Here is a 15,894-nt window from a genome sequence, read left to right on the forward strand (position 1 = left end):
ATGACAGAAATTCTTTTTTGACTGGTTCAACATAAAAGTCAACTCCAGACTGCTACAACCATACTGGAAGAGAAGCTCAATACACCAAAAACATCGTGCCTTATAATGACCAGCTAGCTTTTTTTTTTTTTTTTTTTTACTATTATTATTGGTTTTTTTTTCCCTCCTTTTTAAGGAAACACCTAGCATTTGATCATTTTAAAAGCTTATTTTAGAGTTATGATTTGAAAAACTCACTTGTGGCTTGGCAAGATGAGTAAGGAAACCTGGAGCATTGACAGCCCACACTTCAGTTTCTGATAAATTTCTACTTTAGAGAAGAACAAGACAAAACAAAACAAAAACAAAAAGACCCACCATGCTCTAGCAGGTAGGCTAAGCAAAGCCAAACCTCCTGGACATGAGCCCGCAGTGCAGTCCTGCACAACCCAATATGTGTTGGTCACTCTTACTATTGGAATTTCATAAAGCAACACTAAACCATGTTATTCAGTTTTGCGACCAACAAATAAGGGTGAAAAACTGTCAAGAAGCTTGGCATTTTCATTTTCCCTCATCTTTCCAAAAACCTTCCCAAGCAACTGAAGAGGCAACCATGAAGGGAAAAGCCCACATACTGCATTCCTCTTGAACTTGGTGTATAAGAGAACTGCTCCAACAATTTAAAGAATTGCCCAGCTGTCTTTTCCAAGTTGTGAATAGGACTTTTCCTTGTATTTTGAATTATGAACTCAAGCATTTAATCCTGAAGAATGGATTATTTGCAGAAAATACTTAGCTGTGAGACAACAGAGCCTTTCTTTTTCTTCCCAACAGCGAAATCGGTTAAGCTAGTTGTAAACATGACATTCCACTTAGTCAACCTGGTCATTCCTAACAGGAAGGGCTTTTTTTAAAAAAAAAAAAAAAAATTTGGTTAAATTTTGTAGATTCATGATGTCATGTGGTAGTAGGGGAAGAAGGGAAACAGCGTCCCTGAGACATCTTATCTTTTCAGACTTAATTAAAATTCATGCTAAAAATAGGTATATATTTGTCAGAAGTGACTTATCACCTTGATTTCCTATTTGTAAGAAGAATATCCTTGGCACAAATAGCTCACAGTGGCTCAGTTAAAAACCTACCAGATATAGCAAATGCTTGAAGAGTAAAATGACTCAGTCTGTATACACTGTAAAGATCGTAAAGGGGGCAAAGGAAGCACGAAGGACTTTTTATTTAACTTGAGAAGCTGAAAAGATTCTCCTCTGATATTAGTGGAAGGAAATGAAAACACTGTCATGTCTTCCCAGGGGAAACTAACAAAGATTATTGCAGAAGTTCACACTGCAAATCCAATTAACATACTGCTATGGACAAAGTATTGAGTATCCACTTACAGTGAAGTGCAAAGGGCTGACACACTTAAATGTAGAAATCAGACAAATCTGCATGACTTCTGTATTTTTAAACATTTAAGAGCTAGTCTACTCTCTTTTATTAAAGCAACGTATAGTGATTTGATCTCTATTCAAGAGTCAAGACTATTTCTTACTCAACATGGGGCATGTTAACTTCCACTGATATGTATTCACTCAAACAGAACAAAATCAATTAAACCAGAAGACGCAGCTGCCCTCAGTGCAGCAGAACTAACACACTGTCACGCTTGCACAGAGTTGTTAATGGTATCATTATCTTCTCACTTAGAATTTAAAGGGAGCAGAGGAAAGTCACACACAAAGCGTGTTAACAATAATATTGAGTACCAACTCAATATTATTAATGCAATAACAAAGGGGCAAATATTTGATAAATGACGTTGGGGTTTCATAAAAGATAACTTGTTAGAAAGTTAAGGCAGAGGACCCCTCTACAACGACGAGATTTATTTTGGACTGGCTGATATCCTCTATGTTGTGTTAAAACACAGAGCAGAGCTGTGAGAGGTGCCAGCAGATGATCTGCAGAAATAACACGCTTTCCCAGAATATTTAAAATGGCACTTTAGAGACTTTGATTTGATTAAAATATTTATGCAATTTTCTCAGCCCCAAAATGTCTCACAAGACAATCTTCATAGCAACAGACTCCTTGGGTAGAAGAGATCGGAACTGTTCCACAGCATCTACCAAGCTACTGCTATGATTTGCCACAGTTTTTCAGACTGTCATTGTTCATGAGGTAGAAGGCTCAGCTGAAGGAAGGCAAAGGACGGCGTGAGCGCAGAGTGTCCTCCCTAGAGATGATGTCTGCAGTCAGAGCAGACACGGAATGTGCTCTCTGTGCCGTGCACAGCCTGTAGGAACAGGTCATGGAAAAAGGAACACACTTATCATCCTCTGCTGGCGTCAGTCAGTGTGTTTCACACAAAACATTTAATTAAGAAGTTACAAATCAATTTCTTAAACTATAATTAACACTGTGGTTTTAATAAAACCTTATGAATCAAGTCTAGTAACTAGTAAATATCCACCAGTTAGAGGGGGAACAAGAGGTCCGTGTTTGAAGGTATGAACACACTTTGGCAGACCCAAGTGCCTGTCAGTAGCTTCACCCACTAAATAACCTAATTTACTTCTTTGCTCTCTTTAATTAGTTTAATCTTAACCTCAGGCAAGATATGCAAACAGGTATCATTAACTTTAGCATTTTCCTGGCAAAATGTTTTACTTGCACCATGCAATCGCCCCCTAAACAAATACACATAGCCACAGATAAAAATTTTGAGGACTATAGAGGACTGGCAGGGCAAGACATGCTTGTTTCTTCATCTAAACATGTGATCTGCAACTCTTAGTGTCCCAAAAAATTTTCAATCTTTTAAGCAGCTTTCATTTACAATCAATAAACTAAACTCTGAATAGTCACTACTGTAATTCCTCCAACAGCGTTTTTATTTTTTCCCCTTTGCTTGCTTGCATAAACAGAAAGAGGCAAGCTGTACTTTGCTGTTCAGAGCAAAGATTCATCTAGCTCCCACAGCAGCCACGCATAAATACTTAGGAAAGAGTAAAAATGCTTCAAGAATAAACACTGCTTCCCTTGATACACTTCCAGACCCCACATTCAGGTTGGAAATTTCCAGAACCAGATATAGTTTTCTGCATATTTATCAAGTCATAATGGATTTTGTTTCCACCAATGTGTGCATTCTCCCTCTGAATCCATGCAAACTTTGAGCATCCTCCCTATCTTATGGTTAGGAGTCCTATAACCTACTACCTACTGAATAAAGAAGTAGCGCCTTCCACTTTGAACTTCACCCTACTGACTTAATTTGATACCTCTTCATTCTTGCAACGGAAGAAAGGACTATGAACCTTTTGTAGCTCATTTGTAGTTTCACAGACTACTACATGCTCCTCGCCCAGGCATCCCTCTCCACTCCGCACTGAAGGGAAACTTGCTTAATCACTCCTCATACAGAGGCTGTTCCTTACTATTAATCGCCCTATTGCTCTTTTAAGAATTTTTTCTAAATTTGTTGCATCCTTTTGAGAAGACGAGGTGATACACTATACAAGAGGTAAACAAAAAGTGGATTTACATGTTGCCTTCTAGTTTGTTTTCTATTCTCTTCCTAATCATTCTTAACACTTGATATTAGCCACTACTGATATCAAGCGGGATCCAAGTTTCATGGAACTATCTATTACTGCTGCAAGATCTTGTTCGCAAATGGTAATGGTCAGCTCAGAATCATTTACTGCACCAAGGAAGCTAGGACTGTTTGTCCCCCGTATTTCACTTCACATATATCCACTTTAACTTCTACTTGTTGATTTACTGCCTGCCTCTAAGCTGTACAGTTCTATTGAGGTGCTTCGAAGATTTTCTACCTTCTTTACCTGAAAAAAAAAAAAAAACCCCTCCAATCTCTGTCACTTGTTCTCCAGGTCATTTATGAATATGCTGAACACTACAGAACTCTATTGCTCTACTGATCTTCCTGCACACTACAGATCTCCGTTGTCCAAACCTGCTAATTTCTAACACCAACATGAATTTGTGCTGACTATATCTGAGCGCAAGACCAGCAAGAAGACAGGACAAAGGACAAGACTTTCAATTTCTAACTTCGGTAAGGAAAAGGCCTGCCCATATATTATGATCTTTGTACACACAGTGCTGTTATTTTGAAATGTGTTTAATACAGGAGAGAGATGGCAGCCTGGAGAGATGGTATTAATACAAATGTCCTATACTCACTCAAATATATACACTCACAAAAATATACTCACAAAAAAAAAAAAAAAAGACTAAGCCAATATTAACATGGTTACATTGGTAACAAATGAAAAATGAAACAAACAAAAAACACACAAAAAAACCAAAACAACAAAATGAGGGCACCTAAGTCTACTCCAGCTTCTCCCCAGGATCTACATGGCACTTCAGCTGTTGCCACTGATCCCACTGTTCCATACCTACAGAGGGACTGGAGTGCAAAATGCCTCTTACTGACCTTTGCTACCGAGTTACACAGATTACACCCATACTAGTTAGTTGAACAGACCCTCCAAAATTCCACGCTGGGTAATGGGAAAGCACAGGGACCGTTCCTAATAGGCTGTCTGGATGCAGCCACCTAATTCAGCAGGGTAAGAAACTTGAACACTGGCGAAACAGGTTATTACAAGTCAGTTGGCCCTGGTGCCAGAGAACAGTCATCAGTGCATTAAACTTACAAGTACTGCAGCAATAGGAGTCTCTCTTTTGGCTCAAGCAATATTTGATTACACGTAAGCAAACAGCTTTGAAGGAGAAACAAGGCTGCCTAATGTTTACACTGGTTATTTGATAGGTGGAAGATCAAACCCTTGAAGGTTGCAAAAGAGCTGAAACCAAGACTTTCACTGCTTAGGCGAATGCTTTTCTTACTGAGCTGATGAGGGAAAAGAACACCCAAAGGGAACAAGAAAATCACTATCTTCTTGTATGCTCTATAATCCCAGAGATGAATCCAGCTGGGGAATACAAACACATGCGAGTTGCCTATACCCTGTGTCATCTGTCCCCCTCATCTCAGCACTAATTCCTAATCCCATTAGCTCAGTATGTAGGTTTATCATGGGGCCTGTTCTGTGGACCTTGGCTCTTGCTGCAGTTTGAAAAGTGGAAATACAGCTTAGAATTGTGGGTTCCATGTATCAGCAAAAAAACTGAAAGATAAAGACTGAAATATTTCAGTGTTGTAATGTCCAGGCCATGTTACAGACCTATTCTGTACAGGACAGAACACAGAAATACACACTATGTTTCTTATTTGTAATCTTTCTTCACTGAAGGTAACCTTGCAAATGGAAGCACCAGATTGTGTAGGAATACAGAACTTAAACAATAAAGATAGCAGAAGTCAGGTGAGGTAAAACCTAAATCAGGCACTTTGAAACAGCTTTTCCTGTTACTCACAGTTAAAAGAGTAAAATCTGAAGCACTGAAATTTAGCATCAATGCCTGCCAGACTCTCTTAGTCAGAAAATCAGGTAAGCGAAGCAAAGAAAATTGTAAAGGGGATGCAAAAAAAAAAAAAAATAGAAAGCACCATCTGGGCTGAGAGACTAAGGAACAGATAGAATATTATGCTACTGCTTTGGAAATAAGGGAAATAAACACTAATGCCTAGTATTTACATGTTAGCAGAAAGAGGTGAACTTTGATTCTGTTCTAGCTCTTGCAGATTCTTCTGGGACAATCTGCATCTTTCCTTCCAGCTTTTAGTACGGAAAAAGCTGCAGATTTGCTTATATATTTGAATTGCCTCGATATCCGATGAAGTTCAGGCTGGGCAAATAATTGAGTATAATTAGGAAAAAAAAAAAAAAAAAAGCTCACAATCTAAGGAAGCAATAAAGGTTCTACAGCTTTGTATTTTTTTTTATCAATTGGATATGCACATCTAATGAGATATGTTCAAGAAAGGAAATCTTTTTCTTGCTATAAAACACTTTACATGCAAATAAAATTAAAAAGGGAAAATTATACATTTCCTCCATCTGCTATGGGAAGGAAATATTTAAACTCCTGTAAGCTTTCTATGGGCTATGTTGTGCAGCAATTCCCACAGCAGCTGACTCATCCCTGAATTCAGTCATCTTCCAAGTCCTCTCAGGCAGATATTTGGTAAGTGTTTCTGTTTCATTTTACATTCCTGCTTCTTTTTTATTTTCCCATTTTTATTTTCTTTTCTCAACCCGGCCCTGAAAATGGAAGCAAAATAATTCATAACCATATACTATATTTATCTGAGAGATGATCTTTTTTGACTTTCAGACAAGAAAATAAAACACTGAGCAAACAGGTCTCTTAGTACATCAGCGTAAAACAAGCTCTCGCAAAACAACAATAACAAAAATTCAATTCTAACCTCTCCCCAAGTGCAGAGTATTTATTGTGTTACAATAAGAAATTATAACGGAACTTTCTAAACTATTGACACTGCAATGCAAGTAACTTCAAAACAGTGAAAAGCTGGCAAATACCAGACTTGAAATATTCCATAAAATGGTAATCCCTTGCTCTGTGCCCATCTGTGTACTGAGAGGTACAATACCATTGAGGTCTAGTTAAAAAAAAAAAAAAAAAAAAAAAAAAAAAAAAAAAAAGAACAAAACCCCAGTAACAACTATAATAATGAAAAACTATCATAATGCCTGTAAACTAAAGGTGGGTGCATACACTGCCACGAAATCGTATGAGGAAAGACTAAGCGAGCTGGGCTGTTTAGCCTGGAGACTGAGAGGGGATTTTTCTGAGCTCCCCAGTACAAGAGGGATGTGGAGCTGCTGGAGAGGGTCCAGTGCAGGGCCACAAGGATGATCAGGGGCCTGGAACATCTGCCCTACGAGGAGAGGCTGAGGGAGCTGGGCCTGTTCAGCCTGGAGAAGAGAAGGCTGAGAGGGGATCTCATCAGTGTCTATAAGTACCTCAAAGGAGGGAGGGCATGAGGAGGATGGTGCTGGTCTCTTTTCAGCAGTGACCAGCAATAGGACTAGAGGAAAGGGCCACAAACCGAAGCTCCAAAAGCTCCACAGGAACTTAAGGAAAAATTTATTGACAGTGAGGGTGACGGAGCCATGGAATGGGCTGCCCAGAGAGGTTGTGGAGTCTCCTTCTCTGGAGATCTTCAAAACCCACTTGGATGCAGTCCTGTGCCACATGCTCTAGGTGACCCTGCGTGTGGAAGGGGGTTGGACTAGATGATCTCTAGAGGTCCCTTCCAACTTTAAGGATTCTATGATTCTATGATCTGATCGATATGTACAGATAACTAAGGGGAGACTGTAGGGAGGATAGGGCCAAACTCTTCTCCATGGTGGCCAGTGACAGGACAAGGGAACAGAACAGTGTAGGTCAAGTAAGAGGAAGAGGGAGCAACATATAATGCACCTATAGGAGGTTTTGGATTAAAAATAAAGATCGTTTCAGTTCATCGACCTCATCCCTTTTCTGTGAAGAAAAGCTCTACCTTCTGTCTTGCCTCATCTAGACAAGAGAAGTCAGATCTTGCCCTATTAGTCTTCCAGATTTTCTGCTACTGCCCGAGTGGTGCTGTGGACAGACACGCTCAGCGCACGGACTTGGCGCGGTTCCTCAGAGGCAGCAGGGCTTTACTCCTCAGGTATATACTGACTCGCCTGACCTGCTGTGCAAAACAGTATCGAAATTCTGATAAATCTTAAAGGAATTGACAGGATAACAGACACACCTTTATCAGAATTTTGTTCCTGTCAAATTTTAAAAGATGAGTCCAAGCAAATGTCTTTGGAGATACAAATGTCAGAGTTGCGTTAATGTTGCCAGGCATCTAGTACCACAAAATCCAGTTGTGCTTGTTCAACTTTGAGCAGCATACCACATGTTAGAGCCTTTCCTTCAGTTACCAGCTCTGTTGGTAAATATTTTTTTTCTCACTACAAACCATACTACATATGTCTGTGGCCTGTTTGCAGAGCTTTAGTCTCCTTTAGGTTCCTTTAGGAATCTACTAAGTATTCAGTCAGTGCCCCCTTAGCACAGTGTTAAAATAAACAAATGGCAGCTTTTAGATGCAAATTTAAATTATTTGCACGCATCTTTTTACAGTGAGCTTCCCCAGGATATAAAGATATTTTGCATGAAACAACCAAAGCCAAGTGTCCCGTTTCTAATCTGACAGCTCTTTCCTCTCTTTAAGTCACTAAATGGAGTTTCACTATCAAAGCAATTTGTCCTTAAAATATACAAGGGGCATCTAAATCAGATATGTTATCTGCTAGACTCTGGGCTATTAGTAATATTCCAACATTTGTTTCATTTTTCAGTTCTTCTTATTCCCTCTTTGCCAGTGGGTTCAGATCTGGTGCAGATCTTCCCCCTTTTATTTTTCCCTTTCTCTTTACTTTTAGAAGCACGTGAGCCAAGAGTCCCACTGACAGGGGAGCCCTTCGCTGTGTATACAGAGACGTAGGTTACTCGTATTTAAAATGAACTCACTCATCCTTTATTTCACACGGACTCCTGCCTAACAACTTCAGAGACAGCACTGAAATGTAGGAGGAAATTCAGCTAATGGCCTAAACTGATTAATCCAAACTGTCAACTCCTCAAATACATCCACGGTCTAAAAGAGATTCAGAATTCAACAGTGACTGAAGCCCTGCAGTGAAATATAATTTAAGATAGTACATTAATCATCCATCCACACTTCAGATCTCACTGCAGGCAGCAACACAACTTGCTGCAGGATCAGACTTAAAAAAAAAAAACACCTGAAATCAGTAGAGGTTTAGAAGAATATAGCCTACCCTGAGCAACAGGCCATTTATTATCCAGTTCAAGAAAATGGGCATACACATCTAAGCACAGACACAACTTTTTCAGAATGTCCTTTAAATCACAGATTGCCACAGTAGCAAACCCTCCATTAGTATCCGTCCCCAGTGGATTTTCCCAGCTATAATATTTATACCTTATAGCAACTTGGAGAACTCTCTTGTCTAACATACCATGGACTGAAGCGTAGTTATCACTCTCACTAGTGGGACCAGGGAGACAACAGGTCGTTTAAGAAGCTCTCTGGCAATGTGGTTGTGGTTATTACTGTTCCTTCTCCAGTTCTGAATTCGCCACCCGTGGCTCAGTTCTGCCCCGGGCCACCTCAGGCCTCACGAATCCCCAGTAACGACAAAGCCTTGGCCAAGCCAGTGACAACCCCAGTAAACAAACACACAGAGTATAAGATAAGGAGACCATTCTTACCTGTTTTTGAAGTGAGAACAATTTTAAAATACTAAATGACGTTCTCAAGGAACCTATGCAGTTATCTGTAAGAAAGTGAATCTTTACCAGAAGCCCATTAAGTCCAATATAACAACCCACCCACATGATCAATTCATCTTCTTAAAAGAGCAGAAGCTGTTGAAATTTTCCAAAATCTTGTTTTTCTCTTTTTTGTGTCACTGATTTAACTTCTCAATAAATGTCATATTCTTGACCAGCCTCTAAATGTTATGTTTTTGAATTAGATTTATTTCTAAACTTTTCTGTCTGGATCTTCGTGCATTCTCATTTGTTATCTTATCTTCCCCAATATTTACCTAAAACAGTTTACCTAAGAAACTCAAAATTAATCCATTAGATCAAATGGGATATTCACAATATAATGGAATAGATATTTCAATGTATTTAATTGGCGAAAAATGGAAAAAAAAAAAGTCCTCACATAAAAGATTAAAAAGCACAATCAGAATTGCCTATGCAATGAGAAGACGCACTTCAATCTTGCTCCACCTATCCACAAGCTTAAGAAAAAAAGATAGTTCTCTGAGCACTGGAACTAATGGAGCCTGATATATAGGTTTGCAAAGAGTCATTGGTTGACATGTTAGCTCAATTTACATTAAGATTCAGCGCCAGCAACATCTCTTCTGCATATTCATCAATCGACATAGATGAGAGCTGTTATGAATGTCACAACAGAAGAACAAACTCCCATTGACTTTCACGTCTCAGATAATCCACAGGTCAGACAAGTCTTTACTTAAGACTATCTTAAGGCTACAAAGGCAAAATTCCTACAAAACTCTCCCCACTCCTGGAGCATCCGTAAGGACGTTCCTCTGAGTGAATCTGAGCTATAACAAGACCAAGTTTATGTCGCTGCCCTTTCCCTGCCTGATTCACTGAACTAGTCCTCCCTTGACACCTGACCTTGCAGTCATTCTGAGGGCTACACGGCTGGGACTCCTACCTCTGCATCTCATTGGATTGAAATTGGGAGCCAGTGGTTCAAACAGCACTGGTAAGGCTACTGACAAACTGTGTCGCGGACTAAACACTTCTTATTTTCACAGAAAACAGCTTGAAAGTAAGTTAAGGAACAGAAGACATGCATACATAGAGGTCCATTAGGGAAACCATGGTAATATTCCAGCAGTTATTCCAGGTTATCTCATTCTATGCTACTGTTGTTCAGGCCTGGAGCGTGGTCCATGACTGCCCAGAGTGCTTAACTGTTGGTTCATTCCCCAACACACAACTGATGTGTCAAACAGTAGACAAGGGGTGGTCACCCTTTGTGCACAGCATGTGCCAAAATCATTCCCAACCGGCAGCCTGGGTGCAGTCTCGATGTTCTGGAGGGAAGAGAGCTTTGGCACATGAAGGAAAGCATGGATGATGTGAAGCACTAGGCACTTCTGACAGGAGGATGGCACTGAGAAGAACACAATGATGCCTCACTGCTCCTTCCCCTTCTTTGCCTTCAAATTCTGCACAAGGGCTCTGTTTTGGCAACAGCAAAAGGTAGTAGGAAGTGTGTTGACTGCGACATTCACAAGGGAGTGCCAACAACATCTCAGACTTGCTTTCCCCTTTTCAGGAGATACAACATAAAAAATACAGGTAATACACTGACATAAGGTGGGAGCTGCCTTTTATCAGCCTTCAGTTCATTTCTCAATAAGTGAGCACTGAAATAATTAATTATGCAACTTGTTTGTAAAACCTTATCTAGAATCTGTTTATTAGCTGCATTCAGAAATGTTATTAGGATAATTAGAGCCCAACTGCCCTGGAAATTGGATTCCTGTCAGTTTGAAGATTGCTACTGATTAAGAGGCACACTATGAAAATGTACCACATAATTCTTTAAAGAGATATTTTCTTCAAATCTCTCATCACTCCCTAACATCTGGTGCTTTTTATCTTAGATTTTGTTTCCCATAAAACAGGAATAAAAACACTTTGAAAATCAAACCATAATTACAAAATCTGAAAACAAACTAAATACTGAGAAAGCAGATTATCTGGATCTACCTTTGGGGGAAACTAGCATTACTGGACTTTTCACTGCTTTAATGAGACAGATTACCAGACAAAGCATGGCATAACAAATGATAATAAAAATCTACCAATGCAAACACTGTGCAATGAAAGCGTCTCTTCACTAAACAACTTCAGTTTGGATTAAATCAATTTAAGATACTCATCTGTCCTACAGAATTAATAATCATTCAGTTCTGGCGAAGGAAAAAAAAAATCTCATTTTGTTCAATAAATGTGTTGATGACAGTTGTGTTATTACTAAGAGAAGTGTCTCTGCGCAGTTTTCACCAAACACAGCATCTGAATGTTTCTTTTTGGGAAAGGCTGGACTGTTTTAAGAGCCTACAATTTCAACTTCTCCTGCTCCTACTGATTCATTTAAAGCTTCAGCTGAGCTCAAGTACATGTTTCGTCATCTTAAAACAAACTTTAAGCTTGAAGATTGAGGATGTAACATAATCCTGGTCTATACCCCCAATAAATCACGTTTCATATGTGTGTCTAGCAGGTCGAGGGAGGTGATCCTGCCCCTCTACTCAGTCCTGGTGAGGCCGCATCTGGAGTATTGTGTCCAGTTCTGGGCTCCACAGTACAAGAGGGATGTGGAGCTGCTGGAGAGAGTCCAGCGCAGGGCCACAAGGATGATCAGGGGCCTGGAACATCTGCCCTACGAGGAAAGGCTGAGGGAGCTGGGCCTGTTCAGCCTGGAGAAGAGAAGGCTGAGAGGGGATCTGATCAGTGTCTATAAGTACCTCAAGGGAGGGAGTGAGGAGGATGGTGCTGGCCTCTTTTCAGTGGTAATGGCCACAAACTGAAGCACCAAAAGTTCCACGGGAATTTAAGGAAAACATTTTTAACAGTGAGGGTGACAGAGCACTGGAACAGGCTGCCCAGAGAGATTGTGGAGTCTCCTTCTCTGGGGATCTTCAAAACCCGCTTGGATGCAGTCCTGTGCCACGTGCTCTAGGCGATCCCAGGTGTGCAGGGGGGTTGGACTAGATGACCTCTAGAGGTCCCTTCCAACCTTAAGCATTCTACGATTCCCACAGCTTTCTGACAACCCTGTCATTTCAGCATTTAGTAACTCCGAACTTTATAAGCTTTTCACAGCCACTTGTTAGCAAACAGGGCAATACGCAGCAGTTACTGTTGCAGCCACTGTCTCAAAGAAATAGTTACTACAGTTAACTCCACAGGCCCTCAGCGCTTTAGAGGGAAAAGAAATTCGCTCTTTAGTGCTCATCTTTTGACAACACCTTTTCAGAGAAAACTGTTATACAACTCAGAGGTCTGGTACCTCTTGCCATAGCAAAGGAATTAGCAATCAAGATCAAGGAAGGCGCCCCCTAATTTGGTTAAGATGGCACCCTGACACAGGCTTTGCGTGTAACAAATCAGCTTCGAATGAGTCCTGTGTATTTCTGTACAATTCTGTCTATGCCACAGAAAATTCTTTAACTCACAGCCTGTCAGGCAGCATTTCAAATAAGGCAGTGAAAAATTTACCCTGGGACAGAAAGCAATTATTTTAAAATAATTCATGTTTCAAGAAAGTCACAGCTGCCTAATTGAAAAGTTGTCTACTAACAGGGTACGTTACAGAGAAGCATTAAAAACAATCTGCTGAAGTGTGTCTGTCTGTGACTAGGGTTTCACCACAGGCCTCAGAACAATCAGGATCTCATCCATTACCCTTAACGTACAAGCTGATTTTTTTTCCCTGTATCAGATGCTATCCAGAACACTGGAAAAACATTAACTACCCTCCTTTTATTTTTTAAAAAGTGAACTATTCTTAGACTGGAATGGATTTTTGATCAGGAAATCATTGCAAACCATGTACAAAGGAGCAGATTAAGCATCCAATATTAGAGAGGAAAAAAAAGCAAGCAGTATCTTAGTTATCAACAAATGTGTAAAGTCTTCTCATTCTAATAATCCTGTTCTGAAAGATGGAAGGATGATGCCACATATTCTAAACATACACTTTTCTAAAAAAAGAGTCTTTATTTTCTTAACACTTCATATCAAGTGCCCTTATTTACCACTTACATTGTTCCTTGTAGCAAACACTGCATTCTATAAATATCAGGAGAAAAGGCAGTATTCTTGTGAAAAACACTTTTGTTAAGATAGGTGCTTGCACTACGAGAAACGTAGAAAATTACAATCCTAACCCACTTGGACATACTTTGAGATATTACTGAGCGGTCTGTACAAAATAGCAATTAAATGCAGGTCTTAATTCAAGAAATAGAGACATTAAACTCAGTTTCAGTCACATTCTAGACCCGTTTAGTTGCTTGTCTAAAACAGTTCACATAACATAATTTGGCATTTACTTCTCCTAACTTCAGAAGCAAGCTGTCCTACACCTGCTGTCACAGAAAAACACGAGTTGAATCGAAACCATCCCTCTTGTGGTCTAGACTGATAAAAGCCAAGAAGGAAGCTTACGCATTTTATAGCTTGCTCCAATTTATGGCTCTGGACCAAAGGCCCTGGTTCAGGATTTTTACAACTGAATGGGGGACCATCTCTACTAAACATCCCAGACGTTTACTCTTAGGTCTCTGCTTACTAACATGGAGACAAAAAGACACTGGTAAAGAAATGGTCTGAATGCATTTTCACTGGTGTGAAAACACATGGACAATTTGGTGAGACAGATATGGAGAGTTCATAACTTCATAAAATACAGAATGTGTGTGAACAGTTACACCAAGATGTTTTCTTTCAAAAGAGAGAAAAAAAAAGAAAAAAAAAAAGAGAAAAAAAAAGAGAAAGAGTTCAGAGAGACAGGAAAACTCCCACGCAGCCCAATAGCAAACAAGTGGAAAGGCAACTCAAAGTCTCCGGTTCAGAAAAAAAGATTTTTTTAAAGCAGTCTTTCTAAAGCTGGAACATGGCACTATTAACTTGTGCAAGTACTGCAGTATTAAAAAGAAAATCCATAAAAAGAAAATGGAAACTTCAGATTAACATCACTAGAATGGAAATTTCGAGGAACAAAGAACTCGAATGTGGTACTTCCTGGGGTTTTGTGAAGTCTCAGTTAAAGATTTTAAAACTTGTCTTTTAAATCTTTTAAATATTTACTAAAATGAAGTAGGAATAAATATATGTCGTTGTATAGAAAAATACAAGCTTAAATTGAGGCTATCTGCTTAGAAAAGCCTGGAAAAGGGTAAGCTGTAGGTTTACCTTAGACCAGGCAGTACAAAACAGAAGCTTCATTATCTCATTCATGGTCTTTCAAGGCTGCTAATATTCTCATCAAGGTTGTCCAGTGCATCTATAAATGGGAAGGTGAACACGGGAGGGGAGCGCTACACTTCTTATGCATTCTACCTCTAACTGGAAAATGTCAGCTTGAATGACAATGTAATTTATCAGCTAGGGAAATGCTTCACTGCAGTCTCATCACTGCACTAAACAGTTTAATCTAAACTGTTTTATGTTTTTAATAAAATAGCATGGAAAACATCCTAAAAATATTCATTAGGCTTGACATATTCTGCTTTAAAGAGGACATTAAGCAGCTACTCAATTCTCTAAGACTTAAAGTAGTTAGAAAATATTATTTGTAGAAGAGGAGAGTGACATGACCACCAAGAAGTTTAAAAGCATTAACTAACCCATTTCATTTGAAACTGTCATCACTAAGTTTAACTCGCCAAATCTCAAGCAAGTGTACTATAGCCCACTGACCAACTAATTAAGGCAAGACCACACAATCACATGGCACAGTGACAGCACTTGACAGGGAGAAGCAAAATACACAACCCATATTCTAGACATTCTATCAGTTCTAGTCAGTCTCAGAAACCTCAAGTATTCTGTTTATGGGCAAGAGAACAAGTTTTTTGAGATTCAGTATTTAAAAAGGAGCTACTACAGTATTTATTCTGTCCCCCAAGACAACAAACAAACAAAAAAACCCTCCACCAATAACCAAATACTGTGGAAGTACAAAACACTGAGCGATAAAAAAACTAACTCTACCAGCCATCCACAATAGCCATAAGCAGCAAAGTACTACCATTCCTGTTCATACTATTGAGGCTAAAAGACCAGTTGCACAAATGACAAAAGCTAATCTAACTACAATTAAATGAAACAAATAAAGGTGTATTCTAAACATTAGTAGATAATGCTACCTTTAGAAAAACAATGCTACAGAGTAAAGCATTATCTTAAATTATTTGAGTTTTGTTGTTGTTACTGTATCCCAGTCTTCTGCATATAGAAAAACCGAAGTCATAGACAAACCAGGGATCTTTTTAGGAAGAAAGACCACTACATCCAAGGAAAGGCATTAAGTATTTTTGAAACATAGAAAAAAATGGTAAAGTACTAGTGATCTAGAAAACAAAATGAAATACTACTGAGGACTGCTTACTTTATCTCAGTTTTCCTTAAGACTTTTTTTAAACACACTAGAGAACTAAGAATGGATTTTTCCATTCCTTGATGTATAACAAAGGAACCCAAAAGTCAGCACTGTGTATTTTCACACAAACTATGCATTGAAAAAGGAAGTTAAGCAATATATACATTACATCATATATAACAATTTATATATAAAATCTATATAATGTATAA

At 39.1% G+C, this 15,894-nt stretch overlaps 1 protein-coding gene across 2 annotated transcripts in view; it reads right to left on the reverse strand.

Moving 5' to 3' along the window:
• PREP (prolyl endopeptidase) overlaps positions 1-15,894 on the reverse strand; it is a 322,394-nt gene that overhangs the window by 57,371 nt on the left and 249,129 nt on the right. The gene's annotated exons all lie outside the window — the stretch shown is intronic.

Source organism: Tinamus guttatus, unplaced genomic scaffold, assembly GCF_059628265.1.
Source record: "Tinamus guttatus ecotype Peru unplaced genomic scaffold, ASM5962826v1 Tinamus_guttatus_pri_ptg000046l, whole genome shotgun sequence".
In the NCBI taxonomy this organism is placed as follows: domain Eukaryota; kingdom Metazoa; phylum Chordata; class Aves; order Tinamiformes; family Tinamidae; genus Tinamus; species Tinamus guttatus.